Raw genomic sequence first — 8,428 nt, forward strand, 5'->3', positions numbered from 1 at the left:
TTTGTTTTACAGCCTTCTCCCTGTAAGCGTGCTTCGGAGCTCTTCCTCCCCGCAGCCCTCCTTCCCCTTCAGGTCTCCCTGAAGCCGAGCCCTTGCCGCTCTTCCAGCCCCAGCAGGACCCATGTTCTGAGGCTGGTGCAGCTTCGGCTTCAGAGCGGCTCACCGCGAGGGCCCCTTGCCCGGTCCCGAGGGAGCAACAGCGTCAGGCCACACTAAATCTGGACCTGCTCCGGGCCTATCTCACGTGACTTGAACCTTCCTTAATCTGGGGACTGCCGGGGTCACGGCCACACGCCACAGCAGCTCCCCGGCTGAGGGACAGGGAGAGAGTTAGCAAGGGACAAACCAGTCCTTGCTCTCTCCCCTTCGAAGTCAACCTACTGATGAGCACTGTACTCACGAGCTGTGAACAAACCTTAATAATCTAATTAAACAGAGATCACCGCTACTTTTCATCTTGTGTGTTAATGGGGACACATACAGTAACAAGTAATGTTTCTCATTAGAGGAAGAACGAAATTAGCATTTATGGGTTCTAATTAAATGTTGGCTTCCAAATATGGTGTTTTTTGCTTTTCACTAGAAATAGGGGACTTGTAAACTAGGGCAGGAAATAATAAAATGCTCAAATAATTAAAAGGAAATTGATGTGTGCAGCACCCTTTTGTCTCACAGCTTCTGATATTCTAGAGTTCCACGAATCATGGGAAACCCAGACGAACCAGTAAGACAAAGTAAGATAAAAAATAAATAATCAATGTGAATGTACACTGAAAAAGGTAAACATTTCTCTTAAATACGATTTGTTGATTATCATTGCTGTTGCTGCGGTCATGAAAATACTTGACCTTGGGACTGGAGAGAGAGTCTGTATGGATACAAAATATTAAATGCATAAAATTGAAAATACTTATCACCTTCAGTTCTGCCAAGGTCAGGAATATCAGAAGTCGTTCAAATCTTTAAAAATCAAAACCAAAAATACCTCACTGTGGAATGGATGGCTTAAAAGAAAAAAGGCACTTGGACCAATCAGATTTCACCTGGATCTTGTATAGCACACTCAGACAAAATAAGCCTTTATTTTCTTCCAAAACACTCTGCAAAATGCCTACAACTGCCTAGTTACTACCAACAGAAGATGTCTCCTTCTATTTTGGTGGCTCTGCAGCTTTCTCTCCCTAATTAGAGCCTCCATATTGTCTGGCCATCTGCTTCTGGGTTCTGCCCAAGCTGTGGTGATGGAAGAGGTATTTTATGATCTCATTCATTTGGTGGGAGGATAAATTCCACATTAGTCTGATCTGGACAAAATGCTTTGGGGAAGATACATGGACCCCCTTGGTGTTTTCTGTGGAATAGTTCAATATTCCCTCCCGCTGCAGAGCTTGCAGGCTTTCCTGTTTGACCACCTTACAGCCAGCTAACATGGTAACACCATGTCCAGAACATATCCTACCTATTTTCTTCATCGTTGTCCTATGTTGTCTCCTCCTACTGGATTTGCTACTTGATAGAAATCCTCGTATCTCCTTCATGCATAGTTGCCTTCTCCTACTGTTGAGTCATTTTGGCTGGTAGCTACAACCTGTTTGGGTAGCCACCAGCCTAGACTAACCCTTTGATCCTAGCTTCTCATATTTCCCCATTCAGTCAAACACTCTGGTACATAGTTCACAAAGACAGCCTTCAACAGTCCCTTTCATCCCTGTACAAATCATGTTTCTCCTCCTATCAAGAGGTGACGTCTACTCACCCACCATTGAATCTGGGATGGCCTCATGGCTTGCTTTGAGTGAAAGGGCATGGAAGAAGTGACACTGTACAGCTCTGGGCCTGGGCCATCAGAGGACTGAGTATGTCTGTTCTCAGTCTTGGAGCCTAGCTACTATGGAAAGAGATCCAGTCTATCCAGCTCAAAAGAGAGACTATGAAGAAGGCTCTGAAGGAGACACCATGTGGAAGGAAGGGCCACATGGAAAAAACCAAGGATCCAGACATATGCATGAGCCCAGCTGATACCACGAGAAGAGAGAGGCCCTGTCAGCCCACGCGGAGCCGCATCTTCGGAGCCATCCCTGATAAGGTGCCAAACATGTGACTGAGGCTACCTTGGGCCCTCCAGTCCCAGCTGGCTGCCCCAGTCAGCGCCATGTGGACCCAAGAAAAGCAGACCTCATCAAGATGTGCCTGAGTTCCTGACCTACAGATTTATGAGGAAGAAAATGGTTAATCTTGTAAGCCACTAAATTTGGGGGTAATTTGTTATATAGCAGTATATGCCTGATACAGAAATACTATGATGAGGGTTATAATAATGCCCCCCCTGCAATCATGATACCCTACATGTATGCCCCCTTGCAGCACAATACTGCTGCACCTCTCGTCCAGAGGTGGAGGCCTGTGACTTCCTTTGACCAAAAGAATGTGCAAGTCCCAGAGCCTAGGCCGCAAGAGATGATACAGCTTCAACTCGCACTTTGGGAACCTGGAGATCACCACATGGGAAAAAGCCTAGTCTAAATGAGTGGAGGAGGCAAGGCCACGTGAAGGAGAGTCAAGGTACCTCAGCTAATGGCCAACACCATCAGCCAGAAATGTGAGTGAGGCATCTAGAACCCAATCCAAGATGACTGTGAACATATGAGTAATCCCAGGCAAGACTAACCAGGTTGCCAACCCATGGAATCAAGAGAAACAACTGTTGTTTTAAGCCGCTAAATTTTGGAGTGGCATTTTACATAGCAAAGGATAATTAGGAAAAATGCCCACTCACGTGGCTCCAGCTGGTTCATCTGGCCTGGCTCCCCCAACCTCCCCACTCCAATGCTAAGTCTAAGCACACAGTGCAGCCCGACAATGTAGCCAAGCTTCTGCCTCCATTTTTGACTGCTGGAAGTCAGAGCCCTCAAGTTAATTAGGGCTCTGCCACTAATTAGATGGGCAACGTGAGGTACATTATCCTGTTTGTTAAATAGGGATAATAATAGTAAGCACTCACTGAGTTCTTGTGGACATTTCATGAGATAATCTACATAGAATATACTCCAAAATGTTAGACAGCCTCATTTTTCAAAAGCATGAGATAGGTTTTTATGGAAAGTCTTGACAAGTTTTGAAATGAAGTCATATCCTTCAAAATCTTTTTATAAAATGAAACTGAGAATGAAAAGCCCACATTCTATAGCCCTCCAAACCTTCTTCAGGGAGTTGTCATGGTAGTACTGGAAGGATTAGAGAAGAAATGGTACAGGGCATTTTTTACGGGATAGATCTGTAGGAGGGAATACTTCTAAATGATAATTTTAAATATTTTGGGGCAAAACTTTAAGTTCTGCTTTAAAAAAGAAAATTGCTACTTCTAATTACTTCTTAAACTAGGGATTTTAAATTTTCAGACTTCCTGTCAATATGAAAATAGGCATCTAATATACTTAATTTATTCTGATGCTGTACCACAGAATTACTGATAAACTAGAGAAAGTACATGAAAATGTGACTCTTATTAAGTTTCATAGAACAGAGTGAGAGGTTTCACTGAGGTGATCTGACAGTAGAAGCCCAGAAAGGGAATTAAGCAGCTCCAAAAATTAGAAAATAATCAATGAAGATTGAAAATTAATGAAAAGATATTACATCTATGCATCATGAATTTGTAGCCTGGGAATACTGGAAAAGATAAAAGCAAATGCTCCAATTTCTTGGATGGTAATGCAAATAATTTCATTTAATGGTATTAAGAGCTTTCGCCTTTAGTATTGCTTCATGTAATTGAGATGTCAACAAAATTATCAAGATGGTGCATTCAGAATGAGGCATCTTCTGTAATAAGAAGAAACAAGATGAGGATTCTATACAGCCAGAGATGACACTACAGCTCTGGAAATTTTTAATAATCAGCACAGAAACTATGTAGAAAAAGGGGCGCCTGGGTGGCATAGCGGTTAAGCGTTTGCCTTCGGCTCAGGGCGTGATCCTGGTGTTATGGGATCGAGCCCCACATCAGGCTCCTCCGCTATGAGCCTGCTTTTTCCTCTCCCACTCCCCCTGCTTGTGTTCCCTCTCTCGCTGGCTGTCTTTATCTCTGTCAAATAAATAAATAAAATCTTTAAAAAAAAAAAAAAGAAAAAATATGTAGAAAAAAATTTCTGCTCTTCAGTTGTCTAAGTTCAGGCTGCTATAACAAGAGGCCATAGAATAGGGTGCCTTAAACAACAGAGATTTATTTCTCACTGTCTCGGAGGCTGGGAAGTCCAAGATCAAGGTGCCATCACTTCAGATCCTGATGAGAGCCCTCTTCCTGTTTTTGTTAGCACGGAGAGAGGGAAGGAGCAAGCTCTCTCCTGATAAGTCTCCTCTTATCAGGGGCACTAATCCCACCCAAGAGCTGCACCCTCATGACCTAATTACCTCTCAAGGGCCCCATCTCCAAATATCATCACATCAGGGATTAGGGTTTCCACATAGAATTTGGGGGGACAGGGGATACATTCAGCCCATAGCATTAGTTAAAAGGTTACTGTGGCAAATTATATTTTCCAAAAATGGCCACAAATATTTTTTTGTCCTACATGCTCTTCCAAAACCTTGCTATTCTATAAATAGATGGAGCTTGAGCAGGCCTTTGTGACTGCCTCAAAATATAGAGGAGTGGTTTTTACCTGGTGGTGTTTTCTCCTCTAGAGAACATTTGGCAATGTCTGGAGACATTTTTAGTCATCACAAACTGGTGGGAAGGGTGCTACCATTGCTGAATACCCTAAAATGGACAGAACAGCCCCACAATGAAGAATGACGTGACCCAAAATGTCAATAGGGTGGAGACTGAGCAACTCTGTAATAGAGTATGGGGAAGTCATGCTTTGTAACTCCTCGGGCTGGGTCATGAACGGCCATACAACTTTTGCCTACCACTCTTTCTGTGAGAGATTGCTCTCCTTTGGAATCCAGCCGCCATGCAATGAAAAGCCCAGGCCACAAAAAGGAACCCACATGGGGAAGAATCAGAGCTGGCTCTTAGCCCTTGCTGAGGTCTCTGCCAACAACCAGAACAAACTCTGGTAGTCATGTGAGCGTGCCATCTTGAAATCAGATCCTCCAGCCTCAAACCTCCCCAGCTGGTGCTGTGTGGAGCAGGGATGAGCCATCTCCTGTCAGTCCTGTTTAAATTGCAGATTCACGAGACAAACAAATGACTTATTTTTTAATTCACTAAGTTTGGAGATGGCTTGCTACACAGCAACAGAAAACTGTCATCTTATCTATCTATCCAGACTGCAATTAACCCATCCTCCATCCACCCAATATCATGAGTTGCAGAGATTAGCACCTTTATAAGTAGTATTACGTGCTTGATAAAACACTTCTGTGGGTTATTCTCACATGCTTTATTACTTGGTATATAGAGTAGAGTGGAGGATCTTTGGGTAGCAATGGGCCCTTCCAGGAGGCCCTTCCTTTAGTTACAGTGCATTGTGGCCACCTACAAAGTTACCAGTAAATCTGACACGAAGAATTTCTGCAGTTCTTATACCAGTAAAAATAACACGGTAAACATAAATTAGAATTCCAAGATTTTATAGCAAGAACATAAAAGAACATAATTATTGATCCTTTCATAACACTTCTGAAATAAATGTAAGGTTTCAATGCATTTGACAGGGTAAGAATATTACTTTTAAAGAATCAATATATGTATATATTACATAGCTATAATGCTTTATAGGAAAAATTTTTCAGAAGAAAGTTGCCCTGGGGTGATTAGAAGAAATGTAAATAATGGTTTTTATTTCTACTCAGAAATTTCTATATTACAACATATCAAAAATTATACCAAGAAATTTTTGCCAGGCCATTGATACACTAAATAAAATAATGATGGCAACTGGAATATTTTTAACATTAGTTAGTATCTTAGGACTTTTCAGGATCTTTGTAGTCAACATCCTCATCCTTTGAGCACTGTGTTTTAAATTTTATGTATCCTCTGAGGTTATTACTTTTTTCATTAATGGAGTTACACATGGTTAATATTTTAGCATCATATCAAGGTAAAGAATACCACCTTTCTTCACCTCGTTCTTATACAAGTTGTCTTATTTTTGCTGTAAGTGCTTTCGGAAATGAGATTGGATGGCTAGAAGGATGGATGGATGGATGGATGGATGGATGGATGGATGATAGGAAGAGGAATGAATGGATGGATAGATGACAGGTAGGACATAGGAAGGGAAGTAGATGACAGAAATAATAGATCGATTGATCGGTAGATTAATAGATAACCCTCTCTGGCAACAAAATTAATACAACTAAGACTTTAAGTGATTTCAATTTTCTATGTAAAATTTATCACTGGGAATCTGATACCAATCTAAGACACCAGTCCCTGCCTGAGAAGCCTGAAAAGAGCTGCCTTTTTCTCTTCCCTCACACTTCCTGATCCAGTTAAATGTCCTCACTTATCTCCACCTATTAGCCCCAGATCAACCAGGACAGGGGATTGGCCCCTGATTATACAGGAAATTTTATAAACATAATCCATTGCCTCATTACAGTTGTCTCTGAATATTGCTGTGTACCATTCCCATAATCCTTCTGAGGTTTCTTCACTTTGGTGTGTAACCACTTACCTTGTTCCTGCCAATCACATAGTTCTTACCTGTCGTTTGGTGCTGCCCTTTCCAGGTTCATGATCTTATCACTGTTTTCTTGCTCTTCAGACTGAACCTGGAGAAGTTTTGACAACTACCTGAACACACGTTTGTGACTCCTTGTCTAGCCTACCAACATCCTCATCCTTCCCATACACAACGGCTCCATAACCATTTTTCCTTCGTCCACTCATTACCACCCACAAAGTCTTAAACTCTGTAGTGACTGCATGCAAGACCCATCACACTGTTTCTTGCAACCAAGAGAATGTGCAGTAGTCATTAAGAAACCTTACGGAGGGGCGCCTGGGTGGCTCAGTCGTTAAGCGTCTGCCTTCAGCTCAGGTCATGATCCCGGGGTCCTGGGATGGAGCCCCACGGTCAGGCTCCCTGCTCATTGAGGAGCCTGCTTCTCCCTTCTCCCCTTGCTTGTGTTCCTTTCTTGCTGTCTCTGTCAAATAAATAAAAAAATAAAATCTTAAAAAAAAAAAAAGAAATCTTATGGAAACATTAACACTAATTTTTGAACTGGCTTAATTGGTTTATTTATGTCATTTTAGAATAGTAGTCGGTCTGTAGTGAAGGGTCTGTTTCTTTTATATTTCAGCCTCTGCAGAAGAATATGCAGCCCTACTCTGTACAAATAGTTCACAACCCTCACCATATGCCCATGAGACTATGTTGAGTTCAACACCTGAACTTGTCTAGACCTTGTTCAACAAGACAAATCCATTGATTATGCACTTGGACAACACAGTAATATTTGATTGCTATGAAAGTTTCTAAATTCTTAATCTCAGCTTTGTACTTTGTGGGCCAGTAATCAACGGGTCACAGACTGACACCGGCTGCAGACCACATTCGGAGGAAGTAGTGCTGATGCGGTAGATAGCAGGATGGCCTCCTTCCTGAGAGCATCGCTTCATGAAGACATTACATGTAGAAAATCTAGTCTTCTTAGTGGAACATTTGATTTGTGTATTTGCACATTCCAAGGAGTCATTTTGAGAGTGAAAAGATTAAGATGTCACTGCACATGGACTCTAAGCCTAGCTTGATCACTTACTAAACACATGACTTTGGCCAGGTTCTTAACTTCGTGAGCTTCCGTTTTCCACATTTAGAATATGTGGATAACATAGGACAGGGATTGTGTGAGGATTAGCACGATGCTATTGTAAAGCATTTAGCACAGCGTCTGCAATGTAGCAATGAGAAATAAATGATTGTTCCCATTTTTTTTTTATCTTGCAAGACAGGTGGTTTTTAAAGATACATCTAAGTTTTCTTCCCAGCACCAGATGCGGCAAGCGGGTTTTCCTTGGGTAACATTTTGTCACGAGTCCAATAACAATAAGGGGCGCCTGGGTGGCGCAGTCCGTTAAGTGTCAGACTCTTTGTTTTGGCTTAGGTCATGATCCCGTGGTTGTGAGATCGAGCCCCGCCTTGGGCTCTGCACTCAGCATGGAGTCTGAGATTCTCTCTTCCCTTTCCATCCGCACCGCCCGCTCATGCTCTCTCCCTAAAATAAATAAATAAAGCTTAAAAAACATAACAGAATAGGGGCGCCTGGGTGGCACAGCGGTTAAGCGTCTGCCTTCGGCTCAGGGCGTGATCCCGGCGTTCTGGGTTCGAGCCCCACATCAGGCTCCTCTGCTATGAGCCTGCTTCTTCCTCTCCCACTCCCCCTGCTTGTGTTCCCTCTCTCACTGGCTGTCTCTACCTCTGTCAAATAAATAAATAAATAAATAAATCTTAAAAAAAAATAACAAAATAAA

Source organism: Ursus maritimus, unplaced genomic scaffold (assembly GCF_017311325.1).
Source record: "Ursus maritimus isolate PB19 unplaced genomic scaffold, ASM1731132v1 scaffold_9, whole genome shotgun sequence".
Taxonomy (NCBI): Eukaryota; Metazoa; Chordata; class Mammalia; order Carnivora; family Ursidae; genus Ursus; species Ursus maritimus.